The sequence below is a fragment of the Bombina bombina genome, chromosome 1 (assembly GCF_027579735.1).
Source record: "Bombina bombina isolate aBomBom1 chromosome 1, aBomBom1.pri, whole genome shotgun sequence".
NCBI lineage: Eukaryota > Metazoa > Chordata > Amphibia > Anura > Bombinatoridae > Bombina > Bombina bombina.
In genome coordinates, this window is record NC_069499.1 from 594,934,072 (window position 1) to 594,956,208 (window position 22,137).

Sequence of the window (22,137 nt, forward strand, 5' to 3'; positions counted from 1 at the left end):
GGCGCAGTCTGGAACTCCCTGAAGGCTCAGGGTTCGTGAATAAACATTCTGGAACTCAGAGCGATATTCAATGCTCTTCAGGCTTGGCCTCAACTAGCTGCGGCCAAGTTCATCAGATTTCAGTTGGACAATATCACGACTGTAGCCTGTATGAACCATCAGGGGGGAACAAGGAGTCCCCTGGCAATGATGGAGGTTTCCAAGATAATTCTATGGGAAGAGGTTCACTCTTCCCATCTCTCAGATATCCATATCCCAGGAGTAGAGAACTGGGAGGCGGATTTTCTAAGTCAGCAGACTTTTCATCCAGGGGAGTGGGAGCTCCATCTGGAGGTATTTGCCCAGCTGATTCAACTTTGGGGCAAACCAGAACTGGATCTGATGGCATCTCATCAGAATGCCAAGCTTCCTTGTTACGGGTCCAGGTCAAGGGATCCCCAGGCAGCGCTGATAGATGCTCTAGCAGTGCCCTGGTCCTTCAACCTGGCTTATGTGTTTCCACCGTTCCTCTCCTTCCTCGTCTGATTGCCAAGATCAAGCAGGAGAGAGCTTCAGTGATTTTGATAGCGCCTGCGTGGCCACGCAGGACTTGGTATGCGGATCTGGTGGACATATCATCCTCTCCACCATGGACTCTGCCGCTGAGGCAGGACCTTCTACTCCAAGGTCCTTTCAAACATCCAAATCTAATTTCTCTGCGTCTGACTGCTTGGAGATTGAACACTTGATTTTATCAAAACGTGGTTTCTCCGAGTCGGTCATTGATACCTTGATTCAGGCTCGAAAGCCTGTCACCAGGAAAATCTATCATAAGATATGGTGTAAATATCTTCATTGGTGTGAATCCAAGGGTTACTCGTGGAGTAAGGTCAGGATTCCTAGGATACTATCTTTTCTCCAAGAAGGATTGGAAAAGGGATTATCGGCTAGTTCCTTAAAGGGACAGATTTCTGCTCTGTCTATTCTTTTGCACAAACTCCTGGCTCATGTTCCAGACGGTCAGGCGTTTTGTCAGGCTTTGGTTAGAATCAGGCCTGTGTTTAAACCTGTTGTTCCGCCATGGAGTTTAAATTTAGTTCTTAAAGTTCTTCAAGGGGTTCCGTTTGAACCCTTGCATTCCATAGATATCAAGCTTTCATCTTGGAAAGTTCTGTTTTTAGTAGCTATCTCTTCGGCTCGAAGAGTTTCAAAGTTATCTGCCTTGCAGTGTGATTCCCCTTATCTGATCTTCCATGCAGATAAGGTAGTTTTGAGTACCAAACCAGGGTTTCTTCCTAAGGTAGTATCTAATAGGAATATCAATCAGGAAATTGTTGTTCCGTCACTGTGTCCTAATCCTTCTTCAAAGAAGGAACGTCTGTTACACAATCTTGACGTGGTTCGAGCTTTAAAGTTTTATTTGCAAGCTACTAAGGATTTTCGTCAAACATCTGCATTGTTTGTCATCTACTCTGGAAAGAGGAGAGGCCAAAAGGCTTCCGCAACTTCTCTTTCTTTTTGGCTGAGAAGCATAATCCGTTTAGTTTATGAGACTGCTGGCCAGCAGCCTCCTCAAAGAATTACAGCTCATTTTACTAGAGCGGTAGCTTCCACATGGGCTTTTAAACATGAGGCCTCTGTTGATCAGATTTGTAAGGCGGCGACTTGGTCGTCGCTTCATACTTTTTCTAAATTCTACAAATTTGATACTTTTGCTTCCTCGGAGGCTATTTTTGGGAGAAAGGTCTTGCAGGCAGTGGTGCCTTCCGTTTAAGTGCCTGCCTTGTCCCTCCCTTCATCCGTGTCCTAAAGCTTTGGTATTGGTATCCCACAAGTAATGGATGAACCCGTGGACTGGATACACCTTACAAGAGAAAACAAAATTTATGCTTACCTGATAAATTTCTTTCTCTTGTGGTGTATCCAGTCCATGGCCCGCCCTGTCACTTTAAGGCAGGTGTTTTTTATTTTTAAACTACAGTCACCACTGCACCCTATAGTTTCTCCTTTTTCTTGCTTGTCTTCGGTCAAATGACTGGGGGTGGCAGTTAGGGGAGGAGCTATATAGACAGCTCTGCTGTGGGTGTCCTCTTGCAGCTTCCTATTGGGAAGGAGAATATCCCACAAGTAATGGATGAACCCGTGGACTGGATACACCACAAGAGAAAGAAATTTATCAGGTAAGCATAAATTTTGTTTTTAGCTGTAAATTATTCACATTCCTTTTCTATTTGTGATGCCTTTTGAAGCCTTGTCTTTATGATTAAAAGGTTATTTTTATTTTTATGTATGGACTGTTTGTATGGAAAGTAGATAGTGGAGATTCCGCTAACAAGTGAATGATACTATTTCTTGTTGAATTTTTTGTAAACTTAATCATACATGTTTATTTATTTTTTAACATTTTTATTGTCATTTTGGGGATACAACATTACAGCAATGTAATAAAAGGCGTTTGACCATTTACGGTATAAAATGTAACATAACTAAACAGTTAAATATATGCTTGCTATTAAGTTAAAGTTTCTGGGTAATGTCTTGAATGGTTTACAGAAGGATACCCTCCTACTTTAAGTAGTGTCTCTTTAGTGTTAATCTTCTGATTCTTATGATAAGGGATCGTTGCAGAGGTTTGATGGATTTGTTGGAAGTGGTAAAGTCGTTTGTTGTTGTTTTGGAAGTTGCTTCTTCTGCGTGTGTCATTAGTGATTGGTAGTGGTTGCATGTAGACTTGTGCGTGGCGAAAAAATTTGTTTTGTTTTGTTTTGGATCGAATCGGATGTTGTCGAATTTTGTTTTTGGATACATTTGAATGCATTCGTTTCAGATTCGTTCGGATTCATTCGGATTCGAATAAATTCAGATGTATTCGGATGTATTTGGTTCGGATTCGATTCGTAAATTCGGAAGTTCGGTATGTGTTAGGTGGGATGTGCTGTGTATTAGACTAGTATTATGTACTGTAATATTAGGTGTTACCCATAGCAGAGTGATATAACCTAATATTCAGTACAATACTAGTGTAATTGTGATTAGTCCATGGCCATCCGAATGTTACGAATAAATCCAAACTAATTCAGATTTATTCGTTACATTCAGTGCTACAGTAATTCGGAAATTTGAATTGATCCGAATCTCCGAATTTGACAAATTCGTCCGAATTTAAATTCGGAATGAAACGCACATGTCTAGTTGCATGATCACCTGGTATAGGTTATGATAATGGGGTAGGAAGGGGTTGGTTGAGATAGGTGGGGAAGGGTAGTGGAGGGGGAAGGGGTGAGGTACTGTTGTACTACCAATGTTTAGGTTAGGGGCCAGAAGAGTTTGAGGTCAACTTGATACATGTTTATTTTTAACAAAAATACTGAATGCATAAAATATTTAAAATACTACATACACCAGTAGATAACTTACTTTTTATTTCTTTTCAAGATCCCCCCCTGTCAGCACTGGAATATATGGTGAGGAATAGACTCCACAGGAACCTTCTTTATACTATGTTAATTTATTTTTATTCAGTTACATCCAGTTACTAAGATCTCTTTGTATCACTCACAGTATCTCTCTTTCATACACACTATCTCTCTGTATTACAGTATTACTCTGCTCACTCACACTACTTCTCGATATCATGATCACTCTGTATCACTCACGCTACCTCTCTGTATCACAATCACTCTTTATCACTCACAGTAACTCTCTGTGTCACGATCACTCTGTATCATACACACCATCTCTCTGTATCACAATCCCTCTGTATCATACACACCATCTCTCTGTATCACAATCACTCTGTATCATACACACCATCTCTCTGTATCACAATCCCTCTGTATCATACACACCATCTCTCTGTATCACAATCACTCTGTATCATACACACCATCTCTCTGTATCACAATCACTCTGTATCATACCATCTCTCTGTATCACAATCCCTCTGTATGATACACACCATCTCTCTGTATCACAATCACTCTGTATCATACACACTATGGGCCTGATATTCAAAACATCGCCACTCAGGCGAGACATTTTAAAAGTCTCGTTGGTACGGTGAGACCCTTAAAAATATTTAGAAACACAAATTTTATATTGAAAAATGTTTATGTTGCTATGTAGTGTTCTTTATGTGAAAGACAGAATCCTACATTACAATACAAGGTCTAAAATAAAATACAAAAGATCTTGTGTAAATTGTCTCCATGCTGGCGAGGTTTTCAATATCAGGCCCTATCTTTCTGTATCATGATGACTCTGTACCATACACACGATCTCTCTGTATCACGATCACTCTGTCATACAAACCATCTCTCTGTATCATGATCACTCTGTATCATACACACTATCTCTCTGTATCACAATCAATATGTATCATACACACAATCACTCTGTATCATACAAACTATCTCTCTGTATCACAATCACTCTATCATACACACCATCTCTCTGTATCATGATCACTCTGTATCATACACATTATCTCTCTGTATCACAATCAATCTGTATCATACACACAATCACTCTGTATCATACAAACTATCTCTCTGTATCACAATCACTCTGTATCGTACACACCATCTCTCTGTATCACAATCACTTTGTATGATACAAACTATCTCTCTGTATCACGATCACTCAATATCAAACACCCCATCTCTCTGTATCAGAATCACTCTGTATCATATAAACTATCTCTCTGTATCACTCACACTACCTCTCGATATCATGATCACTCTGTATCACTCACACTACCTCTCTATATCACGATCACTCGGTATCACTCATAGTAACTCTCTGTGTCACGATCACTCTGTATCATACACACCATCTCTCTGTATCAGAATCACTCTGTATCATACAAACTATCTCTCTGTATCACGATCACTCTGCATCATACACACTCTCTCTGAATCACAATCACTCTGTATAATACACACCATCTCCCTGTATCACACAAACTATCTCTCTGTATCAAGATCACTCAGTATCATAAACACAATCTCTCTGTATCAAAATTACTCTGTATCATACACACTATCTCTCTGAATCACGATCACTCTATCATACACACCATCTCTCTGTATCACGATCACTCTGTATCAAACACACTATTTCTCTGTATCACAATCACTCTGTATCATACAAACTATTTCTGTATCACAATCACTCTGTATCATACAAACTATCTCTCTATATCATGATCCCTCTGTATCATACACACAATCTCTCTGTATCACAATCACTGTATTATACACACAATCACTCTGTATCATACACACTATCTCTCAGTATCACAATCACTCTGTATCATACAAACTATCTCTCTGTATCACAATCACTCTGTATCATACACAGCATCTCTCTGTATCACAATCACTCTGTATCATACACAGCATCTCTCTGTATCAGAATCACTCTGTATCATACACAAAATATCTCTGTATCATACACACCATCTCTCTGTATCACAATCATTCTGTATCATACACAGCATCTCTCTGTATCAGAATCACTCTGTATCATACACACAATATCTCTGTATCATGCACACCATCTCTCTGTGTCACAATCACTCTGTATCATACACACTATCTCTCTGTATCACAATCCCTCTGTATCATACAAATTATCTCTCTGTATCACGATCACTCTGTATCATACAAACTATCTCTCTGTATCAAAGATCACTCTGTATCATACACAAAATCTCTCTGTATCACAATCGCTCTGTATCATACAAACTATCTCTCTGTATCAAAGATCACTCTGTATCATACACACAAACTCTCTGTATCACAATCACTCTGTATCATACACACTATCTCTCTCAATCAATCACATTATTACTCTGTTTCACTTACAATCTCTCTGTATCACAATCACTCTGTATCATACACACAATCACTCTGTATCATACAAACTATCTCTGTGTATCACAATCACTCTATCATACACACCATCTCTCTGTATCACGATCACTCTGTATCATACACACTATCTCTCTGTATCACAATCAATCTGTATCATACACACAATCACTCTGTATCATACAAACTATCTCTCTGTATCACAATCACTCTGTATCGTACACACCATCTCTCTGTATCACAATCACTTTGCATGATACAAACTATCTCTCTGTATCACGATCACTCAATATCAAACACACCATCTCTCTGTATCAGAATCACTCTGTATCACACAAACTATCTCTCTGTATCACAATCACTCTGTATCATAAAAACTATCTCTCTGTATCTCTCACACTACCTCTCGATATCATGATCACTCTGTATCACTCACATTACCTCTCTGTATCACGATCACTCGGTATCACTCATAGTAACTCTCTGTGTCACGATCATTCTGTATCATACACACCATCTCTCTGTATCAGAATCACTCTGTATCATACAAACTATATCTCTGTATCACGATCACTCTGCATCATACACACTCTCTCTGAATCACAATCACTCTGTATAATACACACCATCTCCCTGTATCACACAAACTATCTCTCTGTATCACGATCACTCAGTATCATAAACACAATCTCTCTGTATCAAAATCACTCTGTATCCTACACACTATCTCTCTGAATCACAATCACTCTATCATACACACCATCTCTCTGTATCACGATCACTCTGTATCAAACACACTATTTCTCTGTATCACAATCACTCTGTATCATACAAACTATTTCTGTATCACAATCACTCTGTATCATACAAACTATCTCTCTGTATCATGATCCCTCTGTATCATACACACAATCTCTCTGTATCACAATCACTGTATTATACACACAATCACTCTGTATCATACACACTATCTCTCAGTATCACAATCACTCTGTATCATACAAACTATCTCTCTGTATCAAGATCACTCTGCATCATACACACTATCTCTCTGTATCACAATCACTCTGTATCATACACAGCATCTCTCTGTATCACAATCACTCTGTATCATACACAGCATCTCTCTGTATCAGAATCACTCTGTATCATACACACAATATCTCTGTATCATACACACCATCTCTCTGTATCACAATCATTCTGTATTATACACAGCATCTCTCTGTATCAGAATCACTCTGTATCATACACACAATATCTCTGTATCATGCACACCATCTCTCTGTGTCACAATCACTCTGTATCATACACATTATCTCTCTGTATCACAATCCCTAAGTATCATATAAATTATCTCTCTGTATCACGATCACTCTGCATCATACACACGCTCTCTGAAACACAATAACTCAGTATCATACACAAAATCTCTCTGTATCACAATCACTCTGTATCATACAAACTATCTCTCTGTATCAAAGATCACTCTGTATCATACACACAATCTCTCTGTATCACAATCACACTGTATCATACACACTATCTCCCTCAATCAATCACATTATTACTCTGTTTCACTTACAATCTCTCTGTATCACAATCACTCTGTATCATACACACAATCACTCTGTATCATACAAACTATCTCTGTGTATCACAATCACTCTATCATTCACACCATCTCTCTGTATCACGATCACTCTGTATCATACACACTATCTCTCTGTATCACAATCAATCTGTATCATACACACAATCACTCTGTATCATACAAACTATCTCTCTGTATCACAATCACTCTGTATCGTACACACCATATCTCTGTATCACAATCACTTTGTATGATACAAACTATCTCTCTGTATCACGATCACTCAATATCAAACACACCATCTCTCTGTATCAGAATCACTCTGTATCACACAAACTATCTCTCTGTATAATGATCACTCTGTATCGTACACACCATCTCTCTGTATCACAATCACTCTGTATCATAAAACTATCTCTCTGTATCACGATCACTCTGCATCATACACACTCTCTCTGAATCACAATCATTCTGTATCATACACACCATCTCCCTGTATCACACAAACTATCGCTCTGTATCACGATCACTCAGTATCATAAACACAATCTCTCTGTATCAAAATCACTCTGTATCATACACACTATCTCTCTGAATCACGATCACTCTATCATACACACCATCTCTCTGTATCACGATCACTCTGTATCAAACACACTATTTCTCTGTATCACAATCACTCTGTATCATACAAACTATTTCTGTATCACAATCACTCTGTATCGTACAAACTATCTCTCTGTATCATGATCCCTCTGTATCATACACACAATCTCTCTGTATCACAATCACTGTATTATACACACAATCACTCTGTATCATACACACTATCTCTCAGTATCACAATCACTCTGTATCATACAAACTATCTCTCTGTATCAAGATCACTCTGCATCATACACACTATCTCTCTGTATCACAATCACTCTGTATCATACACAGCATCTCTCTGTATCACAATCACTCTGTATCATACACAGCATCTCTCTGTATCAGAATCACTCTGTATCATACACACAATATCTCTGTATCATACACACCATCTCTCTGTATCACAATCATTCTGTATTATACACAGCATCTCTCTGTATCAGAATCACTCTGTATCATACACACAATATCTCTGTATCATGCACACCATCTCTCTGTGTCACAATCACTCTGTATCATACACATTATCTCTCTGTATCACAATCCCTAAGTATCATATAAATTATCTCTCTGTATCACGATCACTCTGCATCATACACACGCTCTTTGAAACACAATAACTCAGTATCATACACAAAATCTCTCTGTATCACAATCACTCTGTATCATACAAACTATCTCTCTGTATCAAAGATCACTCTGTATCATACACACAATCTCTCTGTATCACAATCACACTGTATCATACACACTATCTCTCTCAATCAATCACATTATTACTCTGTTTCACTTACAATCTCTCTGTATCACAATCACTCTGTATCATACACACAATCACTCTGTATCATACAAACTATCTCTGTGTATCACAATCACTCTATCATTCACACCATCTCTCTGTATCACGATCACTCTGTATCATACACACTATCTCTCTGTATCACAATCAATCTGTATCATACACACAATCACTCTGTATCATACAAACTATCTCTCTGTATCACAATCACTCTGTATCGTACACACCATATCTCTGTATCACAATCACTTTGTATGATACAAACTATCTCTCTGTATCACGATCACTCAATATCAAACACACCATCTCTCTGTATCAGAATCACTCTGTATCACACAAACGATCTCTCTGTATAATGATCACTCTGTATCGTACACACCATCTCTCTGTATCACAATCACTCTGTATCATAAAACTATCTCTCTGTATCACGATCACTCTGCATCATACACACTCTCTCTGAATCACAATCATTCTGTATCATACACACCATCTCCCTGTATCACACAAACTATCTCTCTATATCACGATCACTCAGTATCATAAACACAATCTCTCTGTATCACAATCACTCTGTATCATACACACTATCTCTCTGAATCACGATCACTCTATCATACACACCATCTCTCTGTATCACGATCACTCTGTATCAAACACACCATTTCTCTGTATCACAATCACTCTGTATCATACAAACTATTTCTGTATCACAATCACTCTGTATCATACAAACTATCTCTCTGTATCATGATCCCTCTGTATCATACACACTATCTCTCTGTATCACAATCACTGTATTATGCACACAATCACTCTGTATCATACACACTATCTCTCTGTATCACAATCACTCTGTATCATACAAACTATCTCTCTGTATCAAGATCACTCTGCATCATACACACTATCTCTCTGTATCACAATCACTCTGTATCATACAAGGCATCTCTCTGTATCACAATCACTCTGTATCATACACAGCATCTCTCTGTATCAGAATCACTCTGTATCATACACACAATGGCCCATAGTTTTCAGGTCCGCCAGACCTCGCTGAATACGGCGAGCAATACGCTCGCCGTATTCAGCATTGCACTAGCAACTCACAAGAGCTGCTGGTGCAACGACGCCCCCTGCAGACTCGCGGCCAATCGGCCGCCAGCAGGGGGGTGTCAATCAACCCGATCGTACTCGATCGGGTTGATTTCCGGCGATGTCTGTCCGCCTGCTCAGAGCAGGCGGACAGGTTATGGAGCAGCGGTCTTTGTGACTGCTGCTTCATAACTGCTGTTTCTGGCGAGTCTGATGACTCACCAGAAACACGGGGTATCAAGCTCCATTCGGATCTTGATACATATGCCCCATAATCTCTGTATCATACACACCATGGGCGCCATTTACTAAGGTGTCAAAATTTTCGCACAGACCATATTGAATTAACCCACCGGCATTCGCACCATGCGGATATAACTTTGTTACATGAATGTACTAAAAACCAAGCCGTAAAATGTTGCGTCTATTGTGTCTTGAAGAAAATAGGATTATTGATAACTTTGAAGCTTCGTTCGGCGCGAAAGAACAAAGTTACTAAGCAGTCTGCGACCTAATTGGTTTAGTTCTTCACCCACGTGACCATCTAGGTGTCATAATCGTCAGACAAGCAGCAACGTCTGGCTGCTGACATGTATAAGAATGTGCATTTTCCCAGAAATCTTAGAATATTGTTTATTTACTTTTCGGTATTCACTTTGAGAAGATGGCTTGCTCCGGAGATTCAGACTGGCTGATGCCAACGCTAGACACAACTTGGAATGAACTTGTGGCAAAAAAGTGTAAAGCTGCCAACAGTTTTAATAGTCCGGGTATGGCTTGTGAACGCGCTGTCATAGGCTCAAGGTATTGTGCTATTTCATTATAAAGTTCCATAATAGTTTTTCTGTCCAAACGGAATCTCTGGATAATCTCCCGATCAGAAATTACTTCCAAACCCATACGTGGAAGGAAAACTCTAGGGACTCTGATTCTTCTACCTCTCCTTCTTTGCAATCCATTATTGTTTTCAACTGGTGCTTGTATAGCCCTTCTTCCTCCTAATTGAATCAATCGGAAAAGAAACATGTGTAAAAGTGTCTCCATCTTCATTCAGTGATCCAAAAACCAATAATGAAACAATTGTAGTCTAGTCCTTTCACTTAAGTACTTCTACCTGGCGCCAGGTTGATACCCCCTATAGTTTCTATTGTATTCGCTACCTAAATGGTCGCGAAGCAAACCATGCGAAGTTACAGTGAAAGTTGGAGCGGGCGGATTACATGTAACATTCATAATTTCCGATTAAAGCAAATTTACGTGTGATCGAACATGTAATAAGTGGAAAAAGGCTTATGACTGATCAGTTGCGTAAAATTACGATAGCTGATGAAAAATAGTGGTTTTTCTATTCGATCGCAGATTGGTAAATACAAGATGCAGATCGCGAGCTAATTTTGACGCGGAAATACAGACGAACGGTCACTTCGATGCTTAGTACATGGCGCCCCATCTCTCTGTATCACAATCACTCTGTATCATACACAGCATCTCTCTGTATCAGAATCACTCTGTATCATACACACAATATCTCTGTATCATACACGCCATCTCTCTGTATCAGAATCACTCTGTATCATACATACTATCTCTCTCAATCAATCACATTATTACTTTGTTTCACTTACACTGTCTCTCTGTATCATGATCAATCTGTATCGTACACACTATCTCTCTGTACCACAATCACCCTGTATCATACACATTACCTCTGAATCACTTACATTATAACTCTGTATCCTGAAAATGAATTCACCAGAACTTGCAGAAGTCCCTTCAACAGTCGAAATGAATACCTTATTGTGTCATGTTTGAAGCAAAATGCAGTGAATAAATGAAACTTTTGGAGATACAGTTGGCACAAATATGTAAATCTAGGGAGTGACTCTATCTGTTTACTTTTTGTCTAAGCATGGAAGTGGTTTGTGATGTGAGGTGTGACGCTCATGATCCTGACCTTTAACAAGACAGCAGTTGAACGTTGATAATGCTCTCTGTGGTTGAGGACCACACCCTCCCCCAGACTGGAAAAAGAGATGGCGAGGAGGAATACTCCATCCTTATAAAGTAGTCACCCGACCTCACTGAGGAGAAAGGATCCTTGATCATGGACAGAAGAGGGAGGGCGGTGACAGATCAAACCATGATTGGCGCATTAAGAATGTTAGAGCTGGTTTGGCATTGGACGGACTTTTCCTATCTTACAACTATGAAACTTTACATAGAGGAGGACAGTAAGAAGCGCAATAAGGTACTGTTATATCATATTGGGCTACATTAGCCATATGACAGTCCAAGAAATATCTTGGTAAGGAAAAACAATGCAGTCACCGATCCACGGCAATCAAGGTATTGATAGTCCAGATATCCAGGCCCTTCCTGGTACCTCATGGTGAATACAAGCAAAAGTTTACTTTTCAGTTAGAAGATGAAGCGGCAGACGCCACCAGTTATCAGTAGTTGAAGTGTACCACAATGTAGCGAGTAAGCCTGAGGGTAAATTCAAATTACTTAATTGTATCAAGTTAAAAATATATAGATACTATGGGGCCAATTTATTACAGTGCAGATGGACATGATACGATGTAGTGTATCATGTCCACCGGACATCGATAAATGCCGACAGCAAACGCTGTTGGTATTTATCATTGCACAAGCAGTTTTTGTGAACTGCTTGTGCAATGCCGCCCCCTGCTGCTAGCAGGGAGTGTCAATCAGCCGGATCGTATAGGATCAGGCGGATTGAAGACCGCAGCCAGAGAGGCAGCGGACAAGTTATGGAGCAGCGGTCCATATGGAGCTTGATAATTCGGCCCCTATGTTCCTGTTCCCATACACCCTGATGCTTTTCACACAGAACAACCTTTGCTTTATCTGCTGCTTCATCCCCTAACCGAAAGGTAAAGTTTTGCTACATTATGCTTTTTCTTCAATGCCTACAATGAATCCAAGGTACAAACATATTCTATAAGGTATCCACTGATCACCATAATCACAATCTATTAAGTGAGGGAACTGCTAACCTAGTATCACATCATCTAACAGATTCTCCGTATTACTCACACTATTTACACAACATTCACACTGCCACTTTTAAATCACTCACATTTGTCTCCTTTTGTAGTTCCTGTGTCATTAATAACTTGTGTGTTACTCACACTAACTCCCTCTGCCAGCCACACATTCTTGTTGTGCCACTTACACTGACTCCCTGTACCACAGACACTACCATTTATACCTCCTACCTATACTGCTCACAATACCTCCTGTCTAACTCATACTTCCTTTATAACACTCATCTCACAGTACCCCCTGTACCACTCACACTTCATTTATACAACTCTCAACACCCCTGTATTACTCACACTACCTTACTATTGCACTCACACTAACACCTATATTATTTACACTACCTATACTTGTCACTCTAGCTACCTATATAATTTACAATGCCACCTCTCACTCACACTGCCTACCTATATCACTCAAACTACTCTCCATCACTTATACTACCTCTCATATCATTCTCCCTACTTATATCACTCAAACTACTTACTAGTGTATAACTCATACTGTCACTCACACAGTGTTTGCACATTGCTTACATTCAGCAAAATTACAAGTTTTGCGGTATGGTGCGGTACGGCTATACCGCTGAAAAATTGGCCATTGTGCGTGGAATGGCCATATTAGAAGCCGCTGCAGTATAGCTATAATGCAAGCGTTTTAGCCTGTAACGCAATGATCCATTCCGCACCCAAAAATGACGTTTGTGTGCAGGATATCCATAGCGCCGTATTACAGGTTGTACATTATGGCTAAAATGCTTGCATTATAGCCTATACTGCCGTGATCCATACCGCGATTTGAGACCAGTAGTTATGGATTGTGCGAGAAAAAAAGTTTCACAAAACTCATAACTAAAATGTTAAAAAGTACACTAACACCCATAAACTACCTATTAACCCCTAAACCGCCACCCTCCCTCATCGCAAATACTTTATTAAACGTAATAACCCCTAATCCACCGCCCACCCACCCACATTGCCAAAACTAAATAAAGCTATTAACCCCTTTTTTATTTTGAGTGGTTGGTTGGGTGGGGGGTTTACTGTTAGGGGGACTTTGTAATTTTTAGGTAAATGAGCTGTTTAACTTAGGGCAATGCCCTACAAAAGGCCCTTTTAAGGGCTATTGGTAGTTTATTGTTAGGTTAGGGGGTGTTTTTATTTTGGGGGGGCTTTTTTGTTTTTATAGGGGTATTAGATTAGGTATAATTTTTATTATTTTTGATAATTTCGTTTATTTTATTGTTTTAAAATAGTAATGTTAGGTTACTTTATATTTTAAACTTAGGATTTTTTTTATTTCACAGGTAAGTTTTTATTTATTTAAAGATAGTTATATTGTTAATTTAATTTAAAATTAGGAGGAGTATTAAGTTTAGGAGTAAATAATAGTTTAATTTAGTGTGTTGCGATGTAGGGGGCCGGCGGTTTAGGGGTTAATAGGTTTATATTATTAGTAGCGATGTGGGGGGCCAGCGGTTTAGGGGTTAATAGGTTTATTTTATTAGTTGCGATGTGGGGAGCCGGCAGTTTAGGGGTTAATAAGTTTATTTAGTGTCGCCGATGTCGGTGCGGCGGATTAGGGGTAAATAATTTTATTTAGTGTCGTGGATGTCGGAGAGTGGCGGATTAGGTGTGTTTAGACTAGGAGTTTATGTTAGGGTGTTAGGTTTTAACATAACTTTCTTTTCCCCATAGACTTCAATGGGGTTGCGTTACGGCGATCGCCATTCTGCGATCGCAGGTGTTAGTTTTTTTCTGACACTTTCTCTCCATTGATGTCTATGGTGGAAAGCTTGCACAAGCACGTAAAGTCGGGCCTTGGGTTTTGTGCGGTATGGAGCTTACAACAAGAGAAGGTTTTGGCTTAATTTGTAATGGCAGCACTATGGAAAGTGCGATACCGCTCATTTTTTTATATACGCACCCGGTACAGCGCAAAACTTGTATTCTTGGTGATTGTTATTTCTCCCCTGTATCACTTATATTGCCTCAATGGGTCACTCATACCTCCTTGTGTCACTGGCATAGTCTCCATATGACATTCCTTCCGCCACCCTGTGTTACACTATCTTCCTGTGTCATTCCCATTACATACCTATATCACTCACACTGTCTCCCTGTATCACTAGGCTTCACATCTGTATTGTTTATAACTAATGTTTGTGTACTACCTCACCTTATCTGTATCACTGTAAATCACATAATATTTCTGTATCACTCAGTTTGCATCCTTGTGCCACTCGTTTTCTTGACCATTTTATGTTTTTAACTCTATACAGCTCACCCAGTTCATGTGATATCCCCTCCACCATCCTGTCAACCGGTTCACCATAATCATCATATGCAACACCATCATCATGGGCAACAAATGCACCACCATCATCATGGGCACCAAATGCACCACCATCATCATGGGCATCATGGCCATCATGGGCACCACTAGTGAAATGCGTAACATACAAGATTAAGGTAAGACTTACATGCATATTAAAAAGAGACATAGAAGAATGTGAAAATATAGAGAAAAAAAGGCAAGAAAAATTAAAAACATTCAACTCATCCATTTTTGTACATGACTGTGTCTATCTATTGTTGGCACTTATGCTGACAGTTTAATATCACAGTCTCTTTCTAACTATTTGTTCCATTTCTACCTCCTCCTTACCATTTTAGCCCCAGATTACAAGTGGAGCACAAAACAATGTATCTCTAATGAGTGCTAACTCTGCTCAAGTTAAATCATTAGTGCACAAATTCTTGTTCTCGTATTACAAGTTTAAAGTAAAATGTTAGTGCAAAAGAGAAAGCCACGGCTGCACTAATTCCCTTTCCCCATAGGCTTTTATGGAACATGCTACAAAACCCTCTTCTGGCTTTCTTTCATGCTCTAGCCTGCGCTAAAGTCCAAGGTGCGTTAAGAATTACTTCAAATACTTATGTTCTTCACTTAGAAAGAAATGGTCTTTATATATATTATATTTTATATATATATATATATATATATATATATATATATATATATATATATATATATATATATATATATATATATATATATATATATATATATAAATACACACACACACACACAAAAATAATGTTTTCTTCTGAGTGAATAACATAGGTATTTGAAGTATTTCTATTAAATAAACATCAAGACATATTCAATTTGTTTAAAATTGTTATTCGATATTTCAAGATGTTTGATTGGGAAGGTCTCAAAAGTGTATATATATATATGGCTATATATGTGTATATATATGTATGGGTGCACATACTTATTTACACATATAAACACATAAATACAAATGTATATACACACATACAATTATATAGAACAATATAGCCACTTGTCAGTACAGCAAGTCTCAGGAGTATAGTGCAAGTGAAGACAGGGTCCTGCCAAGCTCCCCCAATTCCAATAGTAAAAGCGAATTTGTCCACAGCACTGTGTCATTCAAAATACTTTATTTTCTGTAAATTACAGACATAAAAACAGCGACGTTTCGAGTGTTGCCACTCTTACTCATGCTAGTTACAATGTATCATCTTGCAACAATTTAAAACCCTCAGTTTGGCGCCAACCACTCCATTAGGTGGATCTGCTGCCCTCTACTGACCAATTTTGTGATAAACACTTTAAAAACATTTCTAATTACATGATAAAATGTAACTAAGAATTAATAGTTTGTTTGCTTAAACACAGATTATTTCATTCTTGATGTCTAATCTTTGATATCACAATAATACAGGATCTTAATTCATTTCTCACAGGGCTATACTATAAACAGTAAAGAATTTCACTATAGACAGTAAAGAGTTATACTATAAACAGTAAAGAATGTTATACTATAATTAGTAAAGAGTAAAGCATGTTATTCAGAATACAGGGCTATACATTAGTTTATAATACAGATAAACTCAGTTCTTATTACAAAAAATACAGATAAACTCAGTCAGTTCTTATTACAAAAAATGTCAGTTCTTATTACGAAAAAATGTCAGTTCTTATTACAAAAAAATGGACCAATCAAAATCTCTATTTAGCCCATATGGCTCCATACTCCCCATCTCAAAGATCCAAAACATTTCCTTTTGTTTTAACATTTTTTCTCTATCACCCCATTTCTCTGGGGACCCACACTATCAATGACTTGCCATCTTAATTGGCTTATCTGATGGCCACATTTTAGGAAATGATGGGACACTGGGGCTTCAGTATTCTTGCACCTTATGTTTGAGCGATGCTGGCATATCCTGTCTCTGATCATACGAGTAGTTTCCCCTATGTAGATCAGAGAACAGGAACATTTTATGAGATAGATTACATACTTAGACTCACACGTATAGTATAGTAATCTCATATTTTTTCCCATTTCTTGGATGATGGAAATATTTTCCTTTAATAATAGAGTGACAGCTCATACAGCCAAGGCAAGGGAAAGATCCTCTACTTTTGTTACCTATAAACACCTGTCTCTCTTGTTTCTTTGGGCCTATATCTGTATTGGTTAGCTGATCTCTAAGGTTTTTTACTCTTTTATATGCCATTAACGTCGGATTTTTAAATATCTCCTTATCTTTATTGCATTCGCTCAAAACATGCCAGTGTCTATTAACTATACGCTTTACCTCTTCACTTGCTGGGCTATACTGGGTGACCAGAACCAATTTATCATCTGATTTCCTTTTAGCCAAATTGTGTTCCTTGGCCCTTACTTTATCTGTGTGTTTATCTGTAATCCTCTATCTAGGAATTTTTGCTGCATTTCTCTTATCCTTATCTCTTTTGTTTCTGGATTAGTGACTATTCTGTCCACTCTCAATAATTGACTCTTAGATAGTGAGTTTAGTAGCCCTCTAGGATGGAAACTTTTGTAATTTAATAATGTATTTCTATCTGTCTCCTTGCTATATATATCAAAGGTTAGCTTTTTTCCTTCCTTAATTACTCTGGTATCTAGGAAGGTCACTGTCTCCTCACTCCATTCTACTGTAAATTCTAGTCCTTGAACAGCTCCATTAATTTCCTTCACAAACTCCAATAGGGACTCAACGCTGCCCCACCATATGCCAAACACATCATCTATGAACCGCCACCAGGTGGCGCCATATTGTCTGAATTTATCATTTTCATAAACTATTCTCTCCTCTATTTCGTTCATGAATAGGTTGGCATATGATAGGGCAACGTTGGTCCCCATGGCTGTACCTTTAACTTGAATGTACCAGTCATCCTGGAACATGAAGTGATTCCAGTAAAGGATAAGCCTCAACAATTCTTATATGAAACCAACTTGTAGATCAGAACATTTCTTATTCATTTTGCACACCTTTTTAATAATACCTATCCCTGTTTCGTGCTTAATAGCCGTGTAAAGGCTTTTTACATCCATTGTATATAATAGGAATTTTTCCAATTCAAAATACAGATCTTTAGCCTTGTTTAAAAAATCTCCTGTATCCCTAAGGTATGAGGATATTTGTTTCACCTCTGGCTGTAAGATTTTATCTAAAAATGTGGAGATATTAGTTAAAGCTGAATTGACACTTGAGACTATGGGTCTCCCTGGTGGTCTAGGTAGATTCTTATGTACCTTCGGTACAGTATAGAAGATAGGATTCTTAGGTTCTTTATTAAATAAATAGTCTTTCAGCTTTTTATCAATCAGTTTATTTTCAATTGCTTTATTGAGTATTACTTCAACCTCTTTCTGTATTTTACTTACTGGGTTGTAATTTATCTTTTGGTAAGTATCCTTATCCTCAAGTTGGCTTAATATTTCACTTATGTAGTACATTTTGTCTAGCACTACGGTTGCCCCGCCCTTATCTGCTTTTTTGATTGTCAACTCATTAGATTTATTTTTCAAAGTTTTTATTGCTTTAAATTCATCTTTGGTCAAATTTACCTCTGCATTTTTGATCTTATAAGGCCCCTTCAAATTTCTCTTCTCACTTTTCTGTTTCAATCCCTCTATGTCATTACATACTAAACTTATAAATGTATTTACACTGTGATTGGTGGAAGCAGGGTTAAATGTACTTTTATTTTTCAAGGCCAGTTCTTTAAATTTCCATTCTGTTTCTACAACTCGTGTTTCAGACTCAATATATTTATTATCATAGAACCATGTTTTTAACTTAATGTTCCTAAAAAACCTTTGTAAATCTTTATTTAATTAAAAAAAGTTTGTGTTGGAATATGGACAGAATGAGAGTCCTTTTTCCAAAAGTCTCAATTGGATCTTTGAGATGGGGAGTATGGAGCCATATGGGCTAAATAGAGATTTTGATTGGTCAATTTTTTTGTAATAAGAACTGACATTTTTTTGTAATAAGAACAGACATTTTTTTGTAATAAGAACTGACATTTTTTGTAATAAGAACTGACTGAGTTTATCTGTATTTTTTGTAATAAGAACTGAGTTTATCTGTATTATAAACTAATGTATAGCCCTGTATTCTGAATAACATGCTTTACTCTTTACTAATTATAGTATAACATTCTTTACTGTTTATAGTATAACTCTTTACTGTCTATAGTGAAATTCTTTACTGTTTATAGTATAGCCCTGTGAGAAATTAATTAAGATCCTGTATTACTGTGATATCAAAGATTAGACATCAAGAATGAAATAATCTGTGTTTAAGCAAACAAACTATTAAAGGGACAGTCTAGGCCAAAATAAACTTTCATGATTCAGATAGAGCATGTAATTTTAAACAATTTTCCAATTTACTTTTATCACCAATTTTGCTTTGTTCTCTTGGTATTCTTAGTTGAAAGCTGAAACTAGGAGGTTCATATGCTAATTTCTTAGACCTGAAGGACACCTCTTTTCAGAATGAATTTTCCCCACTAGAGGGTGTTAGTTCACGTATTTCATATAGATAACACTGTGCTCGTGCACGTTAATTTATCTGTGAGCAGGCACTGATTGGCTAAACTGCAAGTCTGTCAAAAGAACTGAAATAAAGGGGCAGTTTGCAGAGGCTTAGATACAAGATAATCACAGAGGTTAAAAGTATATTAATATAACTGCGTTGGTAATGCAAAACTGGGGAATGGGTAATAAAGGGATTATCTATCTTTTAAAACAATAACAATTCTGGTGTAGACTGTCCCTTTAATTCTTAGTTACATTTTATCATGTAATTAGAAATGTTTTTAAAGTGTTTATCACAAAATTGGTCAGTAGAGGGCAGCAGATCCACCTAATGGAGTGGTTGGCGCCAAACTGAGGGTTTTAAATTGTTGCAAGATGATACATTGTAACTAGCATGAGTAAGAGTGGCAACACTCGAAACGTCGCTGTTTTTATGTCTGTAATTTACAGAAAATAAAGTATTTTGAATGACACAGTGCTGTGGACAAATTCGCTTTTACTATACAATTATATAGACATATATATTTATACACTTCTAAGCCCTTCTCAGTCTCAAGTTGAGCTAATGTTTCTAGTGCTGTTTTATGTTGAGCTCGAGCACAACACATAACGCACAACTTACAATATAAGCGATGTTTAGCAAGACCACATTATCCATTGAAAGTATAGGGCGCACTAAAAGGATGCCAGCTGTGCTAAACATTCTCTAGTAATTCTTCTTTACCATGGACTTGTAATATAAATGTTTGTGATAATTCTATCGCGGTCCAGCAATATTGATAGCGCACCCAGCTCTATTAATAGTGCTTCAATTGGAACCAACCCTTTCCCCTTCCTACTTTTTTATCACAGCTATATCATCTTTATAATATTTTACCTGTCCCCCTCTGTCCTTTTTGTTTTACTTTTATTATTTTTTAAATGAAATAAAAATTCCCACTTTTCAAGTTTAGATTTCTTTTTTTTTATTTTAAGTTTGTTTTTCTTACATTTACTACACGGTTTCATTTTTCCCCAGGTATACTTCCCCTGCAATAACAGATGGTGACTGGATAAAACTTGAGAGCTTTGTTCTTGCACCACTCAGCTTGTTGGATATTGAGATTCTACAGCTAGTTTACACTTTTGTTTAACCTTTTGTAACTTTAAAAGTACATTCAACTATGAATTTAATTCCCCATAAAAGACTAATAAACTGTGAAAAATCTGCACTGCACTTTCATGATTTAATTTGCTAGCTTTTCCTACTATTTAAATATGAAATCTAAAGTCCCCCCAAACCCCCCAGCAACAAAAAATGAAGTGCTTTCCATTGAGCTCATAGACCTGACCCTCCTACATACCAGTGATTGCATGTTCAGGAGAAAATTTATGTCTGCTCCTATCTGGCCACAGCAAAGAAGATAAGATAAACAATATTACATAAGGTTTTCAAGGAGTGTGCTCTTTGACTGCAAAAAATGCACATTTAGCTAACAAAGAATATATATATGTGAGTTGTCTATTTTCAATTTAAATGCAGCTGGGCAGCTGTGTTACTATAAAGTGAGTGCGGGACCCTACGAGGGATCATTATATATTTATATACATGTATTTTAAATTACTAAATTGTTGGGGGCTTTATGATTTCAGCTGTACCAGAATCTGATGTTTCTTTTTTTATTATTTATTTATTTCTTCAACAACATAGAATAATAACAAAAATAATACATATAAAAGAAAATAATAGAAGAAGGGAAAAAAATACATTGCATTCTCATTGCATGCCAAATCCAACAACTAAGACACCACGTAGGGTGTTTAAATCGAGATATTTACCAGGTACTAAAGAGAATAAAATGTATTCAATTAAATTTGAACAAGAAATAGTACCTTAAATATACTCTATATTACTAAATCACATTGCTGAAGTTTTCCTAATAGAGCACATAAACAATACATTCAGACAGACTGACAATCACACAAACAGACAGACAAAAAAAAAAAAAAAGAATTTTAATAATAAGTACCCACTCACCTCCCTGCGCATCTTTACTGTGGTTTATTGTAATTTTACACCAGGGTATTAAGTTCACCCCTGAGGCACATATTTTGAACAGTAATAGAGGATGCAAAAGTTCTAATATATTGTAATTGAATACAAGTTGGAAGACTAATAATAAAGCTGCCCCATTTTAGAAAGTAACCC

At 37.5% G+C, this 22,137-nt stretch overlaps 1 long non-coding RNA gene across 1 annotated transcript in view; it reads left to right on the forward strand.

The window, feature by feature from the left end:
- LOC128645702 (uncharacterized) overlaps positions 1 to 21,158 on the forward strand; it is a 77,406-nt gene extending 56,248 nt beyond the window's left edge. Inside the window, exons 3-5 of the long non-coding RNA XR_008400136.1 lie at positions 3,415 to 3,443; positions 15,339 to 15,528; positions 20,968 to 21,158. This is a non-coding gene — a long non-coding RNA (uncharacterized LOC128645702). The remainder of the gene's footprint in view (positions 1 to 3,414; positions 3,444 to 15,338; positions 15,529 to 20,967) is intronic.
- Positions 21,159 to 22,137: the final 979 nt, after the last annotated feature.